The 26,179-nt window shown below is 39.5% G+C and overlaps 1 protein-coding gene across 3 annotated transcripts in view; it reads right to left on the bottom strand.

The window, feature by feature from the left end:
- The window catches only part of PKIB (cAMP-dependent protein kinase inhibitor beta), a 127,349-nt gene extending 112,354 nt beyond the window's left edge, over positions 1-14,995 (bottom strand). For 2 of the 3 annotated variants that reach the window (XM_033234436.1, XM_033234438.1), the window contains exon 1: positions 14,572-14,995. The gene's annotated coding sequence lies outside the window, so the exon portion shown is untranslated. The remainder of the gene's footprint in view (positions 1-14,571) is intronic. The other variant, XM_033234437.1, reaches the window with a different exon arrangement.
- Positions 14,996-26,179: the final 11,184 nt, after the last annotated feature.

Genomic DNA, 26,179 nt, shown 5'->3' with positions numbered 1-26,179 from the left:
CAACTTAACCTTTCTGGAACAGCCTAGGCTTCCCTATAAGTAAAAATATCTATAATAATATCTATAATAATAGTATTTATCACATAGAGCTGTTAGGAGGTTTAAATGACACCCTGAATTCTTGTCACATAGAACAATGTCTGGCACTACTGTGTTTAATATGTTTTAGATTTATTAATACTCTTACACAGGAAAGATAAATGGATTGCTCCTGCCAATGATATATATGATAGAAACAGTAAAAAAAAAAAAAAAAAAATCACTCTTAAAAGTAGTTTTAAATATGGTGTCTTAGAAAAAAACTTATCATTGTTCTATTACTATTCTTGTAATAATACCTTAAAAGTAACTTGAATGATCTTCGACACATTTGTGTGTTTATATGCATGCGTGTAAAATATCTGGGTGCAAAACTTGAGGGAAATTTTCAAGTTTTTAAGTATTTTTAAAAAATAATGTAGATCCTACAGAGAGTACAGATCTCAAAGCCAACAAAGAGGCTTCCCCTTTGTATACAGAACAAAGCCCTGCCTCCTCACCCTTTGAATCAGTAGGCAAACAGTTACAGCCCAAGGCCAGAGGTACTGAATAAAAAAGTAGTGGGAGGGAAAGAGCTGGCCAACATTATTTCTCAAATCTGACAAGGCACATTTCTCTACTCCACACTTTAGCCTTTGATGCAACTGTGCATTACTTCAATATACTGATGATGTTATGACTTGATCTTTAAAATATGTGCCTGGATCTTAAGAAGAACCCATTGCTCAACACTGGCAGAACGCAGCCTTCCTTACAAGAGCTGATTAGTTTCAACTTTTTGTCAACTTTCCTAAAGAGTAATTTATGTGCTGTGTTAAATATTAAAAGTAAAATAAGACGTGGTCCTCGTGAATTGTTATGTTCTGATCTTTCTACATAGAAAATTCAAAGCATATCTCAAGTATCAGTGGCAAATTCTTTTATCGATATTGAATTAAATACTCTGACATTCAGGCCTACATGACCAAAGTAAGAATTTGCTTGGTGGTTTTCCTCAAACATAAATGTTTGCTCTGGCTTAATAATGCTAATTGGAAAGTTACATATTTCATGCAGCATAAAAAATTACTTTGCATTGACCCAGAAAACTCACCTTGCAAATAAGCCTGAAGAAGAAAGAAACTGAAATCAAAGTACTTGAAACGAGAACTCTAGCTGCCAGAACTACCTGCCCTGCCCCAAGTTCATGTTTAATTAAATTTACATCAATAATTCCATAAATCACTTGTATTTTCAGAGAACTTAAGTTATCTTCTCTAATTCTAAGGCCAAATACTTACTAACAACCCTCATGCCTCTGGGAGACATTTGCCCTCTGCCTGACTGTACTGCTTCTCCAGTGGGGGTGAGCCCCCACTACTGCAAAACTCCTTGGGGGATGAAGCACCATTAGAGCACTGGTTGCTCAGCAACAACCCCTAGTGACTGATCCATGGGGACTGCTAAGCAACAGGGCTGCGTCTGACCTACCTGTTCTCAGGGCACCCCTGCTCACTGTCTCTCAAGAGGGCCAGGTTAACAAGGGATCAGGGGCCCTAAGTGACTAGTTACATAATCTACACACACACTTTTCATAATGTTCCCTAATGATAGTTAAATCAAAATCAGAGCAGAGCTAGTTCCTAGCTAGAGGGTACCCTTGAATGTATCCTTCATTTAAACTCTATCCTTGAAGCTTTAGAGTAGCTGTCAGAAAAACTAAAGCATTAGAACTAAAATCTTTGGCAAAAAAAGTCTAAGTATTTACAAAAAAAAAATGAAGAAGTCTGTTCCTTTTAAATTACAACTTTGCAAGCTTCCGTAATTTCATAGAATTTTGCTATTTACTGAGTTTCTGTTAACACACAAAAAAATGGGGAAAACATAATTTAAGAGATAAATCACATGATTCTTATGGCAAAGTTATTGCTAAAATATTTGAACACATAACTCATGTTTAAATATAGAAATTTCTATGAAGGGCCTTCAATTATCTACAGCTAAACCCACATTTTATGTCTTTAGTCTTGACTTCTCCTTAGTTCCACACACCCTAACTCAAACTCACCAAATCTAAATTAGTCATACTTCTTCAATCCACATGTGACTTACTTCTTAGAAGGCAACCACCTCGTCAGTCCATCTAAAAATTTACCCACTCAGAACTTGAGTCCAGCCCTCCCCGTATTTCCTCTAATGTCCCTTACTTCTCTGTAATGGAGGAAGAGACATGTGCTCTGAAGGACATGGGCTTTCAGCCAGTACACCACTGTACAAATAAGATTCCACTTTTTCCTGTAATTTGAAACCTTCAATCAAGTCCAACCTATTCAGCATGATAGGCAAAGCACTTCTAAATCTATTTCCTATCAAACCTCCAGCTACATCTCCTGTCACTGTCCCTTAGTGTACACATTCTATTACGTTGAATTAACTCTAGTTCCCTAAACATATGCTGCACTTTAAGTCTCTTTCCTCTTCCTAGAACACTTTCCCCTTTATCTGGCAAACTAGTGGTTATCTTTCAAGATCTAACAATAACATCACCTCTACAGAGAAACCATTCCTGATTTTAGGATTACTTATAACCATCTCTGGACATGTCTATACTTGATTCATACACTATGGTGACTTTCATCACATCGAGTGTGCAGTTATTTACCTATCCAACACTAATCCTGTGCTTTCGAAGGGCTATTCCCTTCTTCTGTTCAACCTGATCTCCTCAGATCTGGCATATTCCTTAGCATCAAGGAGGTATTTATACTATAATTTATTAAGATTAGGCAACAGTACTCCTAGGCAAAATTGTAAAATAAATGAAGTTTGGGCATCTCTCCATTTTTAATCTCATTAATCCCCCCAGAAGCCATTAACCTATAATATCAGAGATAGGTAGTAAAGTAATTAACCAAAAACTAAAGAAGTCAATCTCCTGACCTCTAAGCTGGTCTTCCTCCTCCTAAACTGTGATGAGTCATTATACGGTATAAGCCAATGTCCCGCAGTGATCTAATCCATCTGGCAGTAGTAGGCTAAAATGACCAGATTGCTTGTACTCCTTTTATTATAATCATAATAACAACAAACTCAAGGGAACTACATGGTCAGGTAAGCAAATCATCAAAAGGTGGTCTAGATCCGGTCTCAGGGAAGATAACTTTTCATTCAGATGAGCAAATCTTTAAGTAGTTTATGCAGAAATCCCTGGTGCAACTAAAGTAGGGAAAGTAATATAAAACAAAAAAAAAACATTTAGAGCTAAACAAAAAGCAAAAAAAAAAGTTATTTCAATTTTTAAAACTCCTAATTCATAATTTACAAAACAGCATTTACTCAACATCTGCCTCCCTCAACATACTAATTAAAAAACTAAATAGGAACACGACAAGACACAAAAGCCCATGAATGCAGTAGCCGGGCATAATGTCAAAAGCCATTCAACATCTTACCTCATCGCCTTAGGAGCTAGACATGTATAACCACGTTCATGCCTTTTGTGGAACGTCTTGATTCTATGCATATGCTTATGCAACTATATTTTCAAATATTTTGATACTAGCAGTAAATGATTGCCTGAGTTAAACTAAGCAACACAAATTCTGATTAATGGAAAGTTGAGTTATTAGTCTATCTGTGTTGAGAAACCAAGAGAGAATTCTTAGTCTATAATGAGCTTTCCATTTCTATATACTTCTGAGTGTGTGCTTCTTTAACTAGGTACTCTTGGGAATACATTTGAGAATTCCAAGAAACACACATGACCACATAGTAAGTGAGAAGTCAGGATGTTGGATGTATATAGGAAGGCACCAGATTTCAGACAGAAGAAGGATGGGAGAAGATGACTGTACACCAAAAACTAGAGTGTTCAATAAAGGAGGGGTTTGTTCAGGTGGTAAACCCTCAGCATTGATGATAGAAATGAGCAATGGTAGAGGATGGTACAGCCAGAGTGCTCAAAGGAGCGGGAGTGAGTATAAGAGGGTGGAAAAATACTGTACAGGTGGCATATGGGTGCATGAAGGGTATGTGCCCCCTCTACTACTTTGAGATTATAAAATAGCAAATAATAAACAGTCTCCAATAGAAAGGGCCTAAGGGGAAGTAAGATACCCAGGGGAGAGTCAAGCTTCAGGGCTAGGGGAAAAGGTGGAAGTTAATAACATCGATTAATTTACTATTATTGAACAGTTGTTCCAGGTAGCATGATGGAATGGTTTTGAAGGAAGAATACAAAGGAGACATTGGGTCAGGGGGAAGGTAGCAAGGCATATAATAAAGTTTCAACACAAAGAGAAAAAATGAGCAGATGAATGATAAAATCAGACATTTGAAACATTTGAAAATTAGCTGTTTTTCAGGACCAACAAAATTATATGTTCCCAAACTGGTAGTGTGGTAATTTAGAAAAGCTGGATGCCATGATGGGGTTACAGGAAAATTTCTTTTCCTTCTAGGGCTCAGGTTGTGAGTGGCAGATGTAGATCAAGGTAGCTTGGGGGAGCAGTCAGAGAGTCTGCAGTCACTTCTGTGGAACTTCTAATGGTGGTACAGCTATGAGAAAGGTGGATTTCAAGGCAGGTGCGGGGTGAGAAGGCACAGGATGCTATTTCAAATCAATGGGGAGGGAACCCATTATAGGACAAATAGCTGTAAAACAAGGCTGGCCATTAAATAATAATAATAATAATAATAAGGTAAGATCCCCACTTTATTTCTTACTAAAATAACTGCCAAAGGATTAAAATTTAAAATAGAAACAAAAGATATAAAAAGTACTATAAGCAAATGTAGGCAAATACTTTTACAAGTGGAAAGGCCATCTTAAACTTCACAAACTATGTGAGAATAAATTGATAACTTTGATATCCTTAAAAAATTAAGTATCCTACAAAGCAGTGCACCCTAAATCATTAATGGTAAAAAGAAAACATTTAAAATTTGCAAAATAGACATACAAAAAGTTAATATATTTATAAATAAAAAGCTCTTGCAAACAGATTGAAACAATAGGCAAAGAATATAAAATAACAGTTCATAAAAATAACTAATAATATTCCACCTCACTACCAATCAAAAAGATATAAATATAACTATCTTTTCCCACTGATTTCTAAATTTCAAATTTTTGAAACTGTATTAGTATGTTAGTAAAAGTATTATTTTGAATGTAAACTGCACAGGCTTTCTGTAGATATTTTGTAAAATATATCAATGCTCTTTAAAAATCAACATCTTCTGATGCAGCAATTCTATATCTAGAAATGTATTCAAAGGAATTAATCAAATTGGTGTTTATAATGTATCAAAATTATGAACAGAGTTATCTACTATGCTACTGCTTATAAAACTGAATTTGGTAACTTTCTGTGGAGTCACCAGAAAATTAGTTAATGGAGCCATTAAAAAACTGTCATTTTTTTTGCAATGGAAATATATACTAAGATGATTTATTAAGTGGGAAACAGGGAATATGATATGATAATTTTTTGTTTTTTAAAAAAGTTATGTATATGCGAAGAATAATTTTATAGTGATTACTTCTAGTTGGTGGACAAATCAAATATAGGTAGACCTTATTTTTTTCTTAAAACTATTCTGAAATTTCCGGTTTTCATTGCAACGTATATTATCTCTAAAACATTATTTAAAAGTGTTAAAGTTTAGGACTTGGTAGTATTTTAACTGGAAAACATTACTTGCCCAGAAAGTAACATGTGGAATAATTCATTATTATGTAATGATAAAGAGTTGACAAAGGGAAGAGATTGAAAGAAAAAGATGTTGGAGGATATTTTCACGTCTGTGATTCTGGGTGAGGAATTTATAATAGTAAGCACATACTGCCCTTGAAAAAGTTGAATTCTACATTTAAATACTGCTAATAGCTAAAGTGATGAATTTTAATCATGTGGGTATATTTCAAACCTTTTATTTTGTTTTCTCATTTCTGAGTTAAATCAATGATTACCACAGGGTGTAGTGAAATTACAATGTAGTCTTTCAGCAAACTAGAAAGTGTTTCATATCCTTATGATATGATTTTTTTTTTTTTTTTTTTTTTTTGAGACGGAGTCTCGCTCTGTCCCTCAGGCTGGAGTGCAGTGGCGCGATCTCGGCTCACTGCAAGCGCCACCTCCTGGGTTCACGCCATTCTCCTGACTCAGCCTCCCAAGTAGCTGGGACTGCAGGCACCCGCCACCACACCCGGCTAATTTTTTTTTTTTTTTAGTAGAGACGGGATTTCACCGTAGTCTCGATCTCCTGACCTTGTGATCCGCCCACCTCAGCCTCCCAAAGTGCTGGGATTACAGGCGTGAGCCACCACGCCAGGCCATGATCTGAAATTTTATCTAACCAAAAACTGTTTCATTGGATACTATACATTCTTTTAAGAAATGTTATTTTCTTTAATTTGCTGTTTCTACTCATTTTTACACTGGCAATAGTAACTTTAAGAGGAAGAAATGTAGGATACAAACTGTACACCATGGTTTCATTCATGTAAAAAATATCTGTACAAATGTACAAAGACTGGAAGATACCCAATATTAAAACAATTATGAGTGAATGTGAGAATTAAAATTTACAAAAATATTGGCCAAGCGCAGTGGCTCACGCCTGTAATCCCAGCACTTTGGGAGGCCAAGGTGGGCAAATCACGAGGTCAGGAGATCCAGACCATCCTAGTTAATGCTGTGAAACCCCGTCTGTACCGAAAAAATACAAAAATATAGCCAGGAGTGGTGGCGGACGCCTGTAGTCCTAGCTACTGGGGAGGCTGAGGCAGGAGAATTTTGTGATGAACCCGAGAGGTGGAGCTTGCAGTGAGCCGAGATCGCACCACTGCACTCCAGCCTGGGTGACAGAGCGAGACTCTGTCTCAAAAAAATTAAATTAAATTAAATTAAAAAATAAAAAATAAAAATAAAAAACTTGATGTACTTAATAAAGTAAATCTTTTTAACAGTCCTTACATAAAATAATTCTAGATGTCCTTAAACATAACCTAAACTTTTTTCATCAAACTTAATTTATTTCTGATGAGTCATATTAAGACAAAAACCTACAAAAAGAAAACAAATCAACTGACAATTAAGACCAATAATAATTATTGAAAGAAAATATGAAAAGTTTTCATTAAGTTGGGATAAATTAAAATACCTTTTTAAAGAGTTGGTAAAAATAAGTATCTATGAGTAGAAACAATGCTTTGTTTCCTCCAGTACTTCATGGAATACTGAAAGGTTTATTTTTCCTTTCAAAGCATTCAAACCTGGAACCCAAAATAGGAACTTCTCAGAGTTGAAACAAACTATGATGGGTTTTACTTGAAGCTTAATATTCTTTGGCAAAAGTCCACAAGCATCTCAGGTTGCTGACCCAGATCTACCACGCCAGAAAAGTATTCCTCACTTCCCCTAAAAACTTTCTCCACCACTCCCCGAGGGAAATGAATAAAAACTGTTTCCCTCAACCCTCTATTTCCACATGGTTGAATTCGTAAGGTAAAAATAAATGAAAAACCTGAAATGACCTATTTTATTTCAGATATGTAGGACTTTGACCACAGTAGGTAATACATACTGTAGATGCAATACCCATTAACCTGTTGCCTCTTTGCAGCCATATTTACAAGCGATACTGAGGATGAGACTTGAGTGTGTGCTCAGCCAGTGGCTAAGAAGGTCCAATAAAAGTGAGTTAGCTGGCCATTTTTACTGAGCTCAAATTAGAAGGGTAGAAAGGCTGTAGATTTAAGAAATAAGCATCAATCAAACATGGCTTTTCATCTCATTTCTGCCACTTTCTATTAAATGACTTTGAATAGATACTCTCTTTGCCTACTCACCTTAAAAAATAGAGCAGTAACACCAACTTCACAGATTGGAGAATAAATAAAATTTGTGAAAATATGCTGCAAATTACTGTTTATTGATCAATCTGCCAGACTCCAAACCTAGGGATCTGGCAGATTGCTCAATAAACAGTAGTTTCCTTTCTCTCTCTCTCTCTCTTTTTTTTTTTTTTTTTTTTTTTGAGGCGGAGTCTCGCTCTGTCGCCCTGACTGGAGTGCAGTGGCCGGATCTCAGCTCACTGCAAGCTCCGCCTCCCGGGTTTACGCCATTCTCCTGCCTCAGCCTCCCGAGTAGCTGGGACTACAGGCGCCCACCACCTCGCCCGGCTAGTTTTTGTATTTTTAGTAGAGACGGGGTTTCACCGTGTTAGCCAGGATGGTCTCGATCTCCTGACCTCGTGATCCGCCCGTCTCGGCCTCCCAAAGTGCTGGGATTACAGGCTTGAGCCACCGCGCCCGGCCCTTTTCTCTTAACATATACAGTTATTTCCATAGAAAGGAAAAATAACTACTCACCCTTAAAAACATCTCAAGCTTCTATTACAGATTGGAAACATTGTATGTTCAAGGTCTCCAGTTTTGTCCTTAACCCAATCCCCTTTATTGGAAAGCAGCTCCATGAATTATCTTTTCTATACTTACAGCCTCTCCCACACTAACGACTCCTAAAGAGAGGACAAAGGCTTTACTTTAAATAATAAACAAAAATTAATCGGACACTGTGTCGGGATTCCCTGCATACCCAAATTTCTCCTCCATCTTTCACCTATAATCCTGTGATGACTACTGGACACTGACTAATCTTATCTCCTCACTTTTCATTCTCTTCTCATGCAGCACAGTCTGGCTTCAACCTTCCAATCCTAAAGCCAATACTCTTACTTTCTACTTGTCAAAACAAAAGTCCCTTCAACCCTTCTGCTATTACGCCTTCTAATGACTATGACTTGTTGATGATGCCACACATTTTGAAGCTTTGCATACCCTTGTCGCTATGACAATACCCTTTCCTGCTCCTCCTCTTGGGCTCGGACTGGAACTCATTTCCCAGGATTCAATTTTCTCCCATTTTCCTTCTGATTCCATGTGCTTCCCATAGGAGATCTCGTCATTATATTTACCCACTGCATGCCAATGTCAACACAGTCTGCATCTTCTGAGCTTGTTATACAACAGCTTATTGGATATCTTTATCCTTGATGTTATCTTTTACTCATACCCACTGTATTAGTTTGATAGAGCTGCTGTAACAAATTACCACAAACTGAGTGACTTACAACAGAAATGTATTTTCACACAGTTCAGAATGGCAGCAATCCAATCAACTGTCAGTAGGGTTGGTTTGTTTTTGTGGAATCAGAGGGAAAATCTGTTTTATGCCTCTCTCTTAGCTTCTAGTGGTTGCCAGCAAACCTTGGCATCCCTTGGTTTACAGTTGCATAACTTGAATCTCTCCCAGCATTGTCATGTTGTCTACCCTCTATGTGTCTTTCTCTTTGTGTCTCTTGCCTCCTCTTAAAAGGAAAACAGTCATATTGGGTTAAAAGCCTGCCTTGCTCAAGCATGACCTCATCCTAACTAATTGCATATGTAGTGATCCTATTTCCAAATAAGGTCACATCCTGAGAGTCTAGGAAGGACATGAATTTTGGGGAGACATTATCCAACTCAGTACACCCATGAAGTCTGCCCCATTCCTAAATCTGCATGTTTGTAAATTATGCCAGCTGTCACTTCAAGCCAAGAATCTGAGAAGCACTCTTCATTCTCATGTCTCCTTAACTTCATATCACAGCTCCTATCAAACCAAATTATTTTCATCTCCTAATATTTCTAGAATCTGAATACTTTTCCTCATCCCTAATTCTGCTGCCCTGACTCATTCAGCATCTCTTGCTTTGCCTACTACAGCAGTCCTTCCAATAGCCTTCAAATGAAACCTTCTCAGGATTACAACACTATATACATATGCACAGTTTCATAGCATGTTAGAAAGACATACACGGCACGCTAGAAAGACATATTTTAAAAATATTTTTTTCTTTTCACTACTGTGAAAAGTTCTGCTACTTCACTGCAATACACAGAATTATCATAGACACCCTTCTTCAAGGATGATGGAACTGAAAGGCAGAGTAGTTTCTGTGGAAGTCCCAGCCTTTATAAATTTTGGCTTGGTAGACTTTTTGCAAACCCTTGGAGTGTGACAAAATCCACCATACCTATAATCTGGCTTGTTATTAGATTTCAAGGCCTTTTGGGAAAAGTCAGAAAAGTAGGGCTTATTTCAGCATTTTAAGATTTGATACTATACCTGCCTCCAGAAGCTCCATGATAGAGGTATTTATTCTCATTTTAAAATATACACAAATATAATAAACTAATGTAATACACTAATGTAATTGCATGACTTGTAAGCCCTCTTTACACACACATGCACATACACATACACACCCACTGATTTTAAGATTTTATGATTTTAAGAATTTTAAGAATCGTGTTTTCTTCTTCTGAGATGTATTATCTCAATGCATAAAATTTAATCTAGATGTAAATTATTTTGTGACCATTAAATTATAATCATACTTGAGAAGGCTACCTAATTATTTCCCATCTTCCGTGGCTTTATTCCTGTAGCTATCACACTGGACCTCAGTTCCCCCTTAATTTATTCAAAAAAAAAAAAAAAATGAAAGCCTACAGTTAATCATGCTTACTCCCACAACTCCATGGGGATGAGAATACTTTCAACAGCATAACAGATGAGAGTGCTTAGAAGAAAGCAGGGACTGCAGGAAGGGAGTCCGGGAGGTACAGGAAGGCATCCAGCTCCATTCATATCGCCTGTTGATGCTTCTGTTGCTGGGTCTTCAATTACATTAAAACTGTCTTGGCTGTAGACCACATTATCTTAAAGCATCTCCATTTCCTTGGCCCTCTTTCCAATCTGAGAAATCCTATTTCTAATAGATCCAGGATTCTAGGTGAGAGTACCTCTTCCTGTTCAGGAAAGTATGCAAATTTGGATTGTTTCATTTTCATCTAAATGTCTCTGAACTCTCTCTCCAACCAAGCACCCAACTCTTGGGCAATATCACATTTTTCCAACTAGGAGTGACTGAAGGACACAAATCCTCTCTGCTCTGGGCATATGACACTGCTATTTGTCATTTGACAGCTAGAATAAAAAGTGTATCTTCAGTAAAAAGTAGAATATCCATTTGATTTCTCAAAATCAGCTGCATTTATTTTTTATTTTTTTATTTTTATTTTTGACAGAGTCTTGCTCTGTCACCAGGTTGGAGTGCAATGGTGCAATCTCGGCTCACTGCAACCTCTGCCTCCTGAGTTCAGGCGATTCTCCTGACTCAGCTTCTCGAGTAGCTGGGACTACAGGTGTGCACCACCATAGCCAACCAATTTTTTTATTTTTAGAGAGACAGAGTTTCACCATGTTGGCCAGAATGGTCTCTATCTCTTGACCTTGTGATCTGCCCACCTCAGCCTCCCAAAATGCTGGGATTACAGACTTGAGCCACCAAGCTTGACCAAAATAAGTTGTACTTCTAATAAAAATAAAAAACAATAACCACCTTTGATTTTATAGAGATGTTCAAGTGCTTAACCTAGATTCTTTCCATGTAATGTCACTACCTGGTAATGACTTTTTAAAAGTAATATAACATATGAAAATGTCTGAAACCAACAGGATTTAGAGGAATATGTACTAATGGGGGAAGTTTTAAAACAGGAAAACTAGAACCGTGGCCTAATATGTGATTTTCGTATATGTAAATCACTTATTCTTGCGCCTTAGATCCCTATATCTACTAATAGAATATGCTTAACTATTATTTAAAATAATTATATAGAATCATGATTAATAATGCTTACCAAAAGATATATAGTTTATTTTTGATGTTGAGAAAAGAATAATTTTGTTTTTTCTAACTCAATGAAAATTTTGCATTGAAGAAATGTAAAACCACTGAATTTACTGTTAAGTCATTCAGAGCTGGCTGAGTCTCAACACTTAAAACACAATTTTCAAACTGCATTCTTTCTCATTTTCAATGGACATTGATGAAAATTTAGTCTTGATTAAGCCTGATTCATGCTCATTTAGCATTAAAAAATATTAGACAAAAAAATTCATTTCTGAGAAATATTGCGACAATTTTTTCAAAAGTGTTTGCTGTACCTCAGCTCTAAATTTGAAGAGAAGCAATGTTTCCTCTCCCAAGCCTCTCTCTACATACATATAACATCATGTATGATTCAGTAAGAAACATTTATTTTTCCAGAATTTTTTGCATTTATATATATATATATATAACTCCTACAAAAATTACTTTACAGTATTCTTTAAAAGTTAGACACAAGTTTGTCATACAACCCATCGATTTCGTTGCTAAGCATCTACCCAAGAGAAATGAAAATGGGTATTCACAAACACTTGAATGCAAATGTTCTCAGCAGCGTGACTCATAATATTCCCACATTGAAACAACCCAAATGTCCATCCACTAGTAAATTGACAAAATGTGGTATATCCATACAATGGAAAACTATTCAGCAATAAGAAGAGATGAAATACTGATACATGCCACAACATAGTTGAACCCCAAAAACGTTATGCTAAGTAAGAGAAGCCATAAACAAAAGAGCATATAGTATATATTTCCATTGATATAAAATGTTCAGAAAAGGCAAATCTATAGAGACTGAAAGTAGACTAATGGTTGCCTAGGGATGGGAGTGGGAACAAAGACATAATGGATGTAAGGAATCTTACCAAGTGAGTAAACTGTTCTAAAGCCAGATATGGTAATGGTTTTACAATTTTGGAAAGTTCTAAAACCAGATATGGTAATTGTTTTACAACTTTCAGAAAATTTACAAATTTTCCAAAACTCACTGAAATATAATTTCTAAATATTCTTCACCCTTAAAGGGTGAACTTTATAATATGTAAATTTTATCTCAATAAAGTTGTAAAAAGATGCTATAATGCAAACTGCATAAGAATTTAAATAATTGTAAGCACTGTGAGGAAAATTAAATTGATCCATCATTGATCTAAACAATATGTTTACAATCGACTAAAAAGGAGGAAAAACTCTTTAACAAAACTGAAATTTGACACATTTAAAAATATTCTGCATAATGTGGTCCATTAGTCTTTGATATTTTATTGAAGAAAGTTGTGGTAAAGATAAGATTGAAAAGTCCATTACTAAAAACGTTTTCCAAAAGATTTCCTTCCAAAACTATACTTTCCTTCAAAATCGAATTCTTTTAACTTCCAAAACTCCTTTTTTAGCAAATGATCTCTTGAGATGGTGTCACTAGGGGGGCATTGACCAGCACCTGGCACACTAACAGGAAACAAGGTTTATAAACTGCTGGTTTAACCAACCTTGATCCATAACCTACCCCATTTTCTGTGAGCATTATGCTTATCAGTTCTCATTTTAATAATCCAAATGTTGACCTTTCTAAATATTAAATCCCAGGAGGATTTTTCTTTTTTGAATGTGTGGCAATGTCAGTAAGAAAGAAGGCATCTTGTGAAGAGATAAAGTGGACGGATGAATTTTGACATCTATCTGTACATGAAGAGAGATGAAATACTCTCAGTACTTCTAATCAAATACCTTTCAGTATGCAAACCATTGACAAAAGAGTTTTGCTTTTTAATTTTTTTTCTAGGTGAACGTTTAAGTGGTCATCCGCCTCAGATCTCCACTTTCCAGTCCTGCACAGACTCCGGCAAATAACACTACCACCTGCAGGGTGTTTTGTTGTTTGTTTTAGTGCCTCCCATATGCCTAGCTCACGCATGCACTTTTCTAAAGGATCTGAGTTCCCTTGGTTGCGTTCCCCGGGGGAGCTCTACCAAGACCGGTCTGACCCGGCCCTCTCAGCTCCCTCGAAGGGACTTGCTGCAAGGCAGGGTAATTTGCCTCCGGAAGGCACCTTCAGGAATTTCCCCAAGGGGCTGAGCAACACTAACATCAGCACCAGCCGGGACCCAGGCCCTCCGCTCCCTCAGCCCCGCGACCACCTGGCACTCGTGTCCCTCCCCATGGCCTGCCGGGGTCCTAGGAGCAGGGAAAATCCAATAGCTACGGGGGACCCTTGAGTTTACTCGGTTTACCCACCTCCATATTTTATCCACAGAATAGACGTAGGCCAGTGAGGTGAGGTGACTTGGCTAAAGCCACACAGCAGGACGTTGGCCGAGCGGGTTAGAACTCGGGTGTCTGCTAACCCCGTGGCCGCTCGCAACTACCTGGGGCTTGGGAAGCCCCGCCCAGGGAAAAGACTTGGCATTGCTGGCGCGAGAGGCGAAAGGCTCAGCGACTTGTGACAGGAGGTCATCAATGACTTCCAGGAGGGCAGAGTGGGCAAAAGGCAGGTGACAGACCTCCCACGTCAAGCCTGTTGACGTGAGCGTCCTTTTCACTCTCTAAGTACCCTGGCTTGTGAATTAAACGATGGGGTCGGGTTGCCTAAGCAAAAGAGGCATCTGCTTTGAACTCCCCCCATACTTGTGCCGGCAGGGCAGAAAATGGGAAAGTTGCACTTACACATCTTCCCTGGGTCAGTCTCCCCCGACTCCCCAAGAACCTCCCCTCCTTCCTCGCACAGCGACACCCACTCACGCGCCCGCTCCACCAGGTACGTACCAGCCGCGAGCGCAGCTGCCCGCCCTGCCAGTGCCCTGGCGCTCGCGCTCGCTCAGCGCTCTGCGGCCCCGAGCTGCGACTCGGGTTCTAGCTCTCTGCAGCCTCCACGGTCCCGGGGATGCAGTCGCGTCTGAGCTACTGGGCTGGGGCGCAGCCAGGCGGTGGCAGCTACTAGGGGGCGGAGGGAGCGGCCGCCGCGTCCCGCCCCCAGGCTACTAGCGCTGCTCCCCAGGCGGTGTCCGGCTCTGCGTGCAAACTCGGTCACCGCGGCACTCCCCGGGGCACGTGCCACGGTGGCTCTTTACTGCTGGCAGCCTGGGGCGAGCTCTTTTTTCTACTTGCGCGTTAACCACCAACTAATTATCGGTGATCGTCACACAACCCGCGTCCTCACCGCTCGCCACTCCCAGTTCCCTTGGGCGATGGTGAGGTTCTGCTAAGATTTCTGTGACGTGACTGCGGGAATTTCAGTTCCCTTCCTGCTTTCTGACGTCGCATCGTGTTTTCTGTCCCGCCTGTTGTACGCGCCCCGAGCAGGGTTTGTGCTCCAGGTGCCATCAAGATTGCCCTTTGATCTAATGCTGGCTGTATGGAGAAGGCAGGAAGGTACACAGGCTTCTTATTTACGCCCAGAATCTGGGTCTTCGAGTTTTTTAACAGATCGGGAAGCAATGTGCAATGGAAACAACTTTTTGTGCAATCAAAGCAGAAAATAATGTATATCAAGTTTCACTTTCAGGTTCTCACTAAGAAAAATAAAGTCGTTACTACTAAGGTCTCCTTGTGCTTTTTAAAAGCCATATTACATGGACGACAATGCTGCTGATAAAATTAATTTCTCTGCTTCTTGAGAAAGTGGTTTCTCACTGAAGTCTTAAAATCTCCTCTGGTTTCTCGAAACCCTTAATTAGTACTCAAAGTCTTCTCTAATCTCTAGTCTTTACTAACTTTTTCATTCATGCTATGCTCTGACTTGCCACCCAAAGCCTATGACATCTGCCAATGACCACTTCCAAATTCCCTTTTTAGGCAAAAGCCTAAATATGGAAACATGAAAATAGAATCAGACAAATATTTTATTCAGTGGGTGCTAATAGTAGTACAATTAAGCTCTTTAAATTATTCAGTATTCATACCTCCACAATATAGTAATAATTTTCTCTATTTTCAGATAGTAAACCGAGGTTCAGCAAGGTTAGATACTTTGAACAAGGCTAAATAGCTGAGAAGATTCCAAATCAGTTTTGAACTTAGGTCTTTCTGCTTTCAAGATTGATTGACTTCCTTAAATTATACTCTGTTAATAAAGCTTGTGATTTTTCTAAATTGTGATGTAGGCACATTTTGCTTTTTATTAGGTTAGTGCGAAAGTAATTGCAAAAAAGTACTTGCAAAAACTGCAATTACTTCTGCCCCAGCCTAGTAAAAACATAGTTACTTGTGTGGTTACACAAGCATTAATCAAAGAGATTGAGAGTTATTTATATCATTAGTGTAACTTTAAAACCTATTATTTGGCATATTTCTAAGGCCTGTTATTATTGTATTATATAATAACATATACTTTTATTATCTAGGGCAAATTATTCTGTTTATTTGTTTTAGAGATACTATGACAAAGAGTGATACTAAAATGTTTGAACTTATGATTTATGGTATCATGATTGGATTTTTATGATCTTGCAAGTGTATTTCCTATACTTGAAAAATTTGCTTTGTAAAATCTGTATTTTGGGATCAATGTGATAAAACCACTAGACCTCACTGCTAAGCTTTAACCTACATATGAAATCATCAGAACCACTGGAATGTATGGCCCAGGAAGGCCATATCCTCAACACCTAGAATAATACCTTCACAAAGTAGGTACTTCACAGGCAGTTTTGAAATGAATAAATATTAACCTTGTTTCCACACTTAAGACCAAATAATGACTTATAAGAATACTATTTATAGAATGCTTTTGTCTATTTAGATTTAAAAATTTTGATGGCCTCTCATTTCTACTAGGAAAGTAAGGAGAACATGTGGAAGGTTTGCAGTAGTTGCTTTTGGGAATGCTAGACAGAACCTGACCATAAGTGCAAAGAGGAGTTTTTGAGTCCAAGAATTGGTGGTAGCAGTAATTCCACACAATCATGTGAATTTGTGTCAAATACATGACTTTAAATGCAGAATGTTTAATGCAGCTTTGGAATTGTGCCAAGTGAAGTGATGAAAAGACAAGGAGCAAGCTTGGGTACTATTTTTAAAAGAGTGTTTTAAGGTTAACCAGACTAAGTAGGAAAATAAGTGAGGACAAAGAAGGGAGAAGAAGGAGGAGTCCAAGGAGTCCAAGTACAAATCCACATCGAATGAGAGAGATAGGAAGATAAGTTGTAGTCAGGAAGTGGGATTGCTTTCTTTGAAGGTTTAGAAGTACAAAGATAGGTAGTTTATGGAGGAGGTAAGGGTGGGGTTGGCTAACATAGAGTGAAGATCAAGATATTAGGGACAAAGGTATTGAAGAAACTATATGGACATTGAAGCCACCAATAGTAATACCAGAAAAAAAAAAAGAGTGACTCTGATAACAAACACTTCCATGAATGTAGTGGACTGATCCAGAACTGAGAGGATGACTATGCAAAGTTGGGGCAGAAGGTGCATATCCAGGGAGGAAAAGCCTAAGTAGATCAAGGACTGGTGAAAGAGACAATTAAGACTTCAGAAGCAATACTGGGGGCGCTACAAGGATCCCAACACTGCCCCGTGACCCTAGAATGTGAAATAATGAGCAGTCTACATCAAAGGGACATCTAGGGGAAATTATTCTTAGAAGAAAGCTTATTTCCACTTACTGCCAGAAAATAGAGAAAGTATTGTGTGAATAGTTTATGAGGGTGGTGATATTTTTCAATATTAAATGAGGATTCCACAAGGTCAGAGTAGTTAAGAGGTGGGAGGTAGGGCTGGCTTCATGGGTCTACTACCTGTTCAGTTGAGCAGGGATCTACTTATTGTTTGTTTTTGAGACAGGGTCTGACTCTGTCACCCAGGCTGGAATGCAGTGGCCCAATCTCGACTCACTCCAGACCCAGCCCCTAGGCTCAAGCAATCTTCCCACCTTAGCCTCCACAGTAGCTGGGACTATAGGCACACATCACCACACCTGGCTAACTTTTGTGTTTTTTTGTAGAGAGAGAGTTTTTCTATGTTGGTCAGGCTGGCCTCGAACTCCTGGGCTCAAGCGATCCACCTGCCTTGGCCTTCCGCAGTGTTTGGATTGCAGACATAAGCCACGTGCCTTGCTCAACATCTGCTTTTAAGGAGGCCTCATGCAATGTTTACTACTCTCCTATCCCTGCCTTGAAATATTATATATATATATATTTTTTTTTTTTTTTTACCAAGGGGACTTACATTTTCATCTTTCATTGAGCCCAGCAAATTATGTAACCAATACTGTGTGGAAGAAAGGAGAAATTCTTGCATGGGTGAAACAAGAATCAGTATTTACCTTCTGGGGATTAAAGTTTGGGAAAGACTAAATGTAGAAGTTTGTATTTTGAGGGGAGACCAAGAGTGGCAGGGAGAAGGATGTGGCTGCAAGGTTTCAAGTGAGATCTAGTTTTCACGTCTCTTTAGGGCCCGGCTGGCTGACACCCGGGCAGAAGAAGTGGACAGTAGTTACCATCAGCCCAGTCCATGTTTTCATTTGCTAGTGGATTAGTTTTTTTAGGGCTGCCATTAAAAATTACCACAAATTTGCTGACCTATGCCAGAAGTAATTTATTCTCTTACAGTTCTGGAAGCCAGAAGTCTGAAGTCAAAGTGTTGGCAGGGTAACACTTCCTGTGAAGACTAGTGGGAGAATCCTCTTTTGTCTCTTCTAACTTTTTTTTTTAAACAGAGTCCCACTTTGTTGCCCAGGCTGGAGTGCAATGGCACGATCTCAGCTCACTGCAACCTCTGCCTCGTGGGTTCAAGCGATTCCCCTGCCTCAGCCTCCTGAGTAGCAGAGATTACAGGCATGTGCCACCACACCCAGCTAATTTTTGTATTAGAGACAGGATTTCACCATGTTGGCCAGACTGGTCTTGGACTCCTGACCTCAGGTAATCCGCCTGCCTCAGCCTCCCAAAGTGCTGGGATTACAGGCATGGGCCACCTTAATTGAATCTTTGAAGATCTTTTTTCCAAATAAAGTCACATTCACAGGTACCAGAGGTTAGGTCATGGACATGTCTTTTTAGAGTCCACTGTAGCCAAGTCTATGGAGGCCAGAGGAATAGCAAGACTGGATGACACTGGCATGATAGCTCTTCATGTCTATTTGGCAAACATAACTACAATAATATGAACCTTATCGATGTTTCTAAAGCTTTCAAACTCTGACATTGAAAATCAGAAGATTAGAGATGCCCAGAGTCTTTACACTCCTGAGAGTAGCTATCTGTCTTGGGGACAAAAAGCACTGAGAAGTCATGTAACTGGGACAGTTACAAAGAACTGAGGAAGTTGGATTCTCCACTCCTCCTCTTGGAAAAAAAGAAAAAAAAGAAATGTTCAAAAGTTTTCAATACACTTTTATGTTAATTGCTTCTGTGCACAAATTCATAAGATCTAAGATTGGCTTAGATCTAAGATTAGATGCTCATCATAATTAAAACATGAATTCACAACTTCTAACATGGGAAATCCTGATGTCTCTCATGCCTTCTCTTATTAAATTGGAAAATATATATTTTATCAGAACCCCAGTAAGGAGTATCATTATGACATTTATATTATTCATAATAGATATTATTTATTATGATCCCAAATTACTGAGTAACTAGATAAATACAATGAATGTTAAGTTGTCTTATAAATGAATTAGGTCTTTTTAATTTAGATAAACTCTAATTTAACCATAACTCCTTCATCACTGCTCAGAGTTGGGGTGGATGGAGTCTTTAAAAGAGAAGCTTTTGAGATGTTCCTGGTGAATTGGATTTAAAAGTTAGTCTCTTTTAAAAGTTTGCTTAGGAACCAAAAATGTAAACTTAATCCTATTGTTTGTTGTTGTTGTTGAGACACAGTCTTGCTCTGTCACCCAGGCTGGAGTGCCCTGGTGTGATTGCGGCTCACTGAAATCTCTGCCTCCCAGGTTTAAGCAATTCTCTTGCCTCAGCCTCTCGAGTAGCTGGGACTACAGGTGTGCACCACCACACCCGGCTAATTTTTTTTTTTTTTTTTTTTTCGTATTTTCACTGGAGATGGGGTTTTTCTGCATTGGCCAGACTGGTCTCTAACTCCTGGCCTCAGACGATCCTCCCACCTCAGACAATCCTCCCGCCTCAGCCTCTCAAAGTGCTGGGATTACAAGCATGTGCCACTGCGCCCGGCCAACTTAACCGTATTGATACAGATTTTTTTGTTAGGTTTTTTTTTGTCTTTTTTGGTAAGGAATTTCCCTTATACTCTACAGGAGTTAGAAAAGCTATAAAAATTAACATTAGCTAATTAATCCAAAGTAAATAACAACAAAAGTTGTATTCCTTAAAGCATCTCAACAGTTGAAATATAATCTCTGGCATCAACATTTCTCAGAACCTTGAGGCTAAGATGCACCTTATGATTCTCATTAGCTGCAGCTCTATAGACAAAATTCTGAAGAAAACAAAGCTTGTCTCCTTTCTGCATCTTCCCATTCCCAACCACTTGAGATTCTTCTATGAGTCCTAAGTGGTTTTAAAGCCACACTGACCCTATCAGTAGCTTCTTGTGCAACACTATTTGGGTTCAGCTGTGGGAAGGTGAAGCAGAGTAATTTACATCAAAGAAAAGAATCTTAGGGAGATAATAATGTCAGATAATAATTTCCAGTGGTTTGAGTTGAAGCACCGCTATGATACCTAGGAGTAAACATCTTCCTTTACAAACCAGACTTCAGAACTACCAATTAATAGATATGCATAAGATAAATCTTTTTCCCAACATTGTATTGATTAAAAAAAAAAAGGAAGAGAAAAGCTAGGAAGGAAAGAAAAGGGAGGACTCCATGCTTTCCTAATTGATTCCAAACTACAGGTGACCCTTAAACAACACTGGGTTAAGAGCACTGAACCCTCGCTTGTTGAAAATCCTCATTTAACTTTTGACCCCTGGAGAACACAACTACTAATAGCTACTGTTGCCCAGAAGCCTTATTGATAACATAAACAGTTGATTAACACATATTTTGTATGTTATATACACTATATACTGTATTCTTATGATAAAGTAAGCTAGACAAAAGAAAATGTTAGTAAGAACGTCATAAGGAAGAGACAATATATATACTATGTATTAAGTGGAAGTTTGTCATTATAAAGGTCTTTGTCCTCATCACCTTCATGCTGATTAGGCTGAGTAGGAGGAAGAGGAAGAGGAGGGGTTGGTCTTGATGTCTCAGGGGTGGCAGAGTTGGAAGAAACTCTACAGATAAGTGGACCCACGCAGTTCAAATCTGTGTTGGTCAAGGGTCAGTAGTACTTGAGGAAGATCCTTTTTCTTGAGTAATAAGGAAGACATTGATATAGAATTCTAGGGTGAGAGGTTATTTTCCCAACACTTTAAAGAAGTTGCTTAACTTTGTCCCGTGTACAAACTTTTTTTCTCTAACTTCTTTTGAAGTTTTTTCTTTATTAATAATTTTAAGTCATTTTATTGTTATATCCTTGATAAAATTTTCTTGACAAACTTGAGACCCATTGACCTTCTTGGGTTGTAAATATTTCATTCATTTTTCCGTATAATTATTCCTTCTCCCCACCTCCTTTGGGGACTCTAATTCTACACGTGCTTGGGCTGCTTGAAGTTGTCCCACAGATCATTGATGTTTTCTGGGGCCCTTTTTCTCTCTATGTTTTATTTTTCATAGTTCTGTTGCTAGGCCTTATAACTCACTGATTTTGTTTTTACTCTGTCATATTTAACCTACTGTTAGTTTATACAATGCATTCATTATCTCATATATTCTATTTTTAAACTCTAGAAATTTGATGATCTGGTTTTTTTCATATCTTCTATATCTCTAATTTACAAGCTCAATCGTTCCTCAATTTTCATGAGCATATGAGATATAGTTACTATAACTTTCATAATGTCCTCATATATTAATTCTATTATCTGTGTCAATTTGGAATTTGTTACGATTGATTGCTTTTTCTCTTCATTATAGGTTATATTTCCTGCTTCCCTGCATACCTACTCATTTTTTATTAGATTCCAGACATCGTGATTTCATCATTTATGGTGGGTGATAGATATTTTTGTTTTTCTATCAGTATTCCTTAATGTTGGTCTTGGTCGTAGTTATGTTACCTGAAATGACTATCTTTCTAAGTCTGTCTATTAAGTTTTGTGAGGTAGTGTTAGAAAGAAGTCATTCATCTAGGGCTTATTTTGCCCCCCTTCTGAGGTAATGACTTTTTGAATACTCTATCTGATGTCTCTTGAATTATGAGGTTTTCCACTTTTGTTGCAGGGAACGAGACCTACTCCCAGCTCTTTGTGCGCTTTGCTTGTTGTTCCCTGTGCTCCCTCAGGTGGTTTCTTCCCAGTCTGTGATAGTTAACACTGAGTGTCAACTGAATTGGATTGAAGGATACAAAGTATTTATCCTGGGTGTGTCTACGAGGGTGTTGCCAAAAGAGATTAACAGTTGAGTCAGTGGGCTGGGAAAGGCAGACCCACCCTTAATCTGGTGGGCACAATCTAATCAGCTGCCAGCAAATATAAAGCAGACAGAAAAAAAGTGAAAAGGAGAGATAGGCCTAGCCTCCCAGCCTACATCTTTCTCCCATGCTGGATGCTTCTGGTCCTTGAACATTGGACTCTAAATTCTTCAGTTTTGGGACTCAGACTGGCTCTCCTTGATCCTCAGCTTGCAGGCAGCTTATTGTGGGACCTTGTGATCATGTAAGTTAATACTTAATAAACTCCCCTTTATACAGAGATAGATAAATAGATAGACATAGATATAGATATAGATATACATATACATATACATATATCCTACTAGTTCTGTCCCTCTAAGAGAACCCTAATACAGATTTTGGTACCAAGAGTGGTTCTAGAGGAACAGGATATTAATGATGGAGTTCTTTCATTGGTTTTGGGGTTTCTGGAGTTGGCTGCTTAATATGATTATACAAACAGAAAATTTCTAGATGGAATGGACAAAAGACTAATTTGAATTATAGAATAGAGAATCACAGCTCCTCAATCAATTTCCAGACTTGAGCCAGTATACAGATCCAGAACCCCTTGAGTAAAGGGGAGGCTGGGTGCCCTTGAGGAAGGACCCCACTACATTACTGACAATTTTTGCAGTGAATCTTTCTCCCCTCCTTCCCCAAGGAGACCTCCAGCCTTTTACTAGGGTAACTGTGCAATGGGGAAAGGGAAATGATCAGACATTTTGGGGACTACTGGACACTGGCTCTGAGCTGATGTTGATTCCAGGGGACCCAAAACATCGTTATGATCCTCCAGTCAAAGTAGCGGCTTACAGAGGTCAGTTAATTAATGGAGTTTTAGCTCAGGTCCAGCTTACAGTGGGTCCCTGGACTCATTCTGTGGTCATTTCCCCAGTGCCAGAATGTATAATTGCAACTGGCAGAACTCCCACATTGGCTCCCTGACTGGTAGGGTGAGGGCTATTAGGGTGGGAAGACCAAATGGAAGCCATTAGAGCTGCCTTTACCTAGAAAAATAGTAAACCAAAAGCAATATTGCATCCCTGGAGGTATTGCAGAGATTAGTGCCACCATCGAGGACTTGAAAGATGCAGGTGTAGTGATTCCCACCACATCCCCATTCAACTTTTCCTTTTGGCCTGTGCAGAAGATAGATGGATCTTGAAGAATGGCAGTGGATTATTGTAAGCTTGACCAAGTGGTGACTCCATATTGCAGCTGCTGTACCACATATAGTTTCATTCGTTGAGCAAATAAACACATCTCCTGGTACCTTGTATGCAGCCATTGACTTGGCAAATCCCTTTATCTCAATTCCTGTCCATAAGGTCCACCAGCAGCAATTTGCCTTCAGTTGGCAAGGCCAGCAATATATCTTTACTGTCCCAACTTAGGGGTATATCAACTCTCTGGCTTTGTGTCATCATCTTATTTGGAGAGACCTTGATTGCTTTTTGCTTCTGCAAGATATTACACTGGGCCATTACATTGATTATAATATGCTCATTGGATCCAGTGAGCAAGAAGTAGCAAATGCATTGGACTTATTGGTGAGACATTTCCATGCTAGAGGATGGGAAATAAATCTTACTAAATTCAGGGACATTCTACCTCAGTAAAATTTCTGGGGATCCAATGGTATGGGGTCTGTTGAGATATTCCTTCTAAGGTGAAGAATAAGTAGCTGCATTTGACCCCTCCTACAACCAAGAAAGAGGCACAACACCTAATAGGCCTATCTGGACTTTGGAAGCAACACATTCCTCGTTTGGGTGTATTACCACAGTCCATTTATCAAGTCACCCAAAAGGCTGCCAGTTTTGAGTGGGATCCAGAACAGGAGAAGGCTCTGTAATAGGCCCAGGCTGCTGTGCAAACTGCTCTGCCACTTGGGCCATATGACCCGACAGATCCAATGGTGCTTGAGGTGTCAGTGAGAAATAGAGAGGCTGTTTGGAGTCTTTAGCAGGCTCCCATAGGTGAATCACAGTGAAGGCCGCCAGGATTTTGGAGCAAGGCCCTGCCATCTTCTGCAGATAACTAGTCTCCTTTTGAGAGAGAGTTCTTGGCCTGTTACTGGACTTTGGTGGAAACTGAACATTTGACTATGGGTCATGAAGTCACCACGTGACTTGAACTGCCTATCATGAACTGGGTGCTTTCTGACCCATCTAGCCATAACATGGGTCATGCACAGCAGCATTCCATCATCAAATGGAAGTGGTATATACATGATGGGCTTGGGCAGGTCCTGAAGGCACAAGTAAGTTACATGAGGAAGTGGCTCAAATGCCCATGGTCTCCACTCCTGCCACCCTGCCTTCTCTCCCCCAGCCTGCACTGATGGCCTCATGGGGAGTTCCCAATGATCAGTTGACAGAGGAAGAGAAGACTAGGGCCTGGTTCACAGGTGGTTCTGCATGGTCCACCACCCATAAGTGGACAGCTGCAGCACTACAGCCCTTTTCTAGGACATCCCTGAAGGACAGCAGTGAAGGGAAATCTTCCTAGTGGGCAGAAAGTCAAGTAGTGCACCTGGGTGTGCACTTTGCATGGAAGTGGCCAGAAGTGTGTTTATATGCTGATTCATGGGCTGTAGCCAGTGGTTTGGCTAGATGTTCAGGGACTTGAAAGAAGCGTGATTGGAAAATTGCTAACAAAGAAACTTGGGGAAGAGGTATGTGGATGGACCTCTCTGAGTGGTCAAAAACTATGAAGATATTTGTATCCCATGTGAGTGCTCACCAATGGGTAACCTCAGTGGAGGAGGAGTTTAATAATCAAATGGATAGGATGACCTGTTCTATGGACACCACGCAGCCTCTTTCACCAGCTATCCCTGTCATCATCCAATACGCCCATGAACCAAGTGGCCATGGAGGCAGGGATGGAGGTTACACATCGACTCAGCAACATGGACTTCCACTCACCAAGGCTGACCTGATTATGGCCACTGCTGAGTGCTCAATTTGCCAGCAGCAGACACCAATACTGAGCCCTCGATATGGCACCATTCCTCAGGGTGGTCAGCCAGCTACCTGGTGGCAGGTTGGCTATATTGGACCTCTTCCATCATGGAAAGGGCAGAGGTTTGTCCTCACTGGAATAGACACTTACTCCAGATATGAGTTTATCTCTCCTGCACACAATGCTTCTGCCACGACTACCATCCATGGACTTCCAGAATGCCTTATCCACTGTCATGATATTCCACACAGCATTGCCTCTGACCAAGGCACTCACTTTACAGCTAGAGAAATGCAGCAGTGGGCTTATGCTCATGGAATTCATTGGTTTTACCATGTTCCCCATCATCCTGAAGCAGCTGCATTGATAGAACGGTGGAATGGTCTTTTGAAGTCACCATTACAATGCCAATTAGGTGACAATACTTTGCTGGGGAGTCCAGAAGGCCATGTACGCTCTGAATCAGTGTCCAATATATGGTATTTTTTCCTCCCATAGCCAGAGTTCACAGGTTCAGGAATGAAGGGGTGGAAGTGGAAGTGACACCACTCACCATCACCCCTAGTGATCCACTAGCAAAATTTTTGCTTCCTGTTCCCACAACACTACATTCTGCTGGCCTAGAGGTCTTAGTTGCAGAGGGAAGAATGCTGCCACCAGGAGACGCAACAACAATCCCATTAAACTGGAAGTTAAGGTTGCCACCTGGACACTTCGGGTTTCTCCTACGCTTAAGTCAACAGGCTAGGTTGACTTGTTGCAGTGTTGGCTGTGGTAATTGACTTGGGCTATAAATGAAATCAGTCATCTACTCCATAACCAAGGTAAAGAAATGTATGCATGGAATACAGGAGATCCATTAGGGAGACTCAGTATTACCATGCCCTGTTATTAAGGTCAATGGGAAACTACAACAGCCCAATCCAGGCAGGACT

The sequence above is a fragment of the Trachypithecus francoisi genome, unplaced genomic scaffold, assembly GCF_009764315.1.
Source record: "Trachypithecus francoisi isolate TF-2019V2 unplaced genomic scaffold, Tfra_2.0 Lachesis_group15, whole genome shotgun sequence".
In the NCBI taxonomy this organism is placed as follows: Eukaryota; Metazoa; Chordata; class Mammalia; order Primates; family Cercopithecidae; genus Trachypithecus; species Trachypithecus francoisi.
Note: the sequence above shows the minus strand (reverse complement) of the source record. Positions and strands in the feature narration are given on the sequence as shown.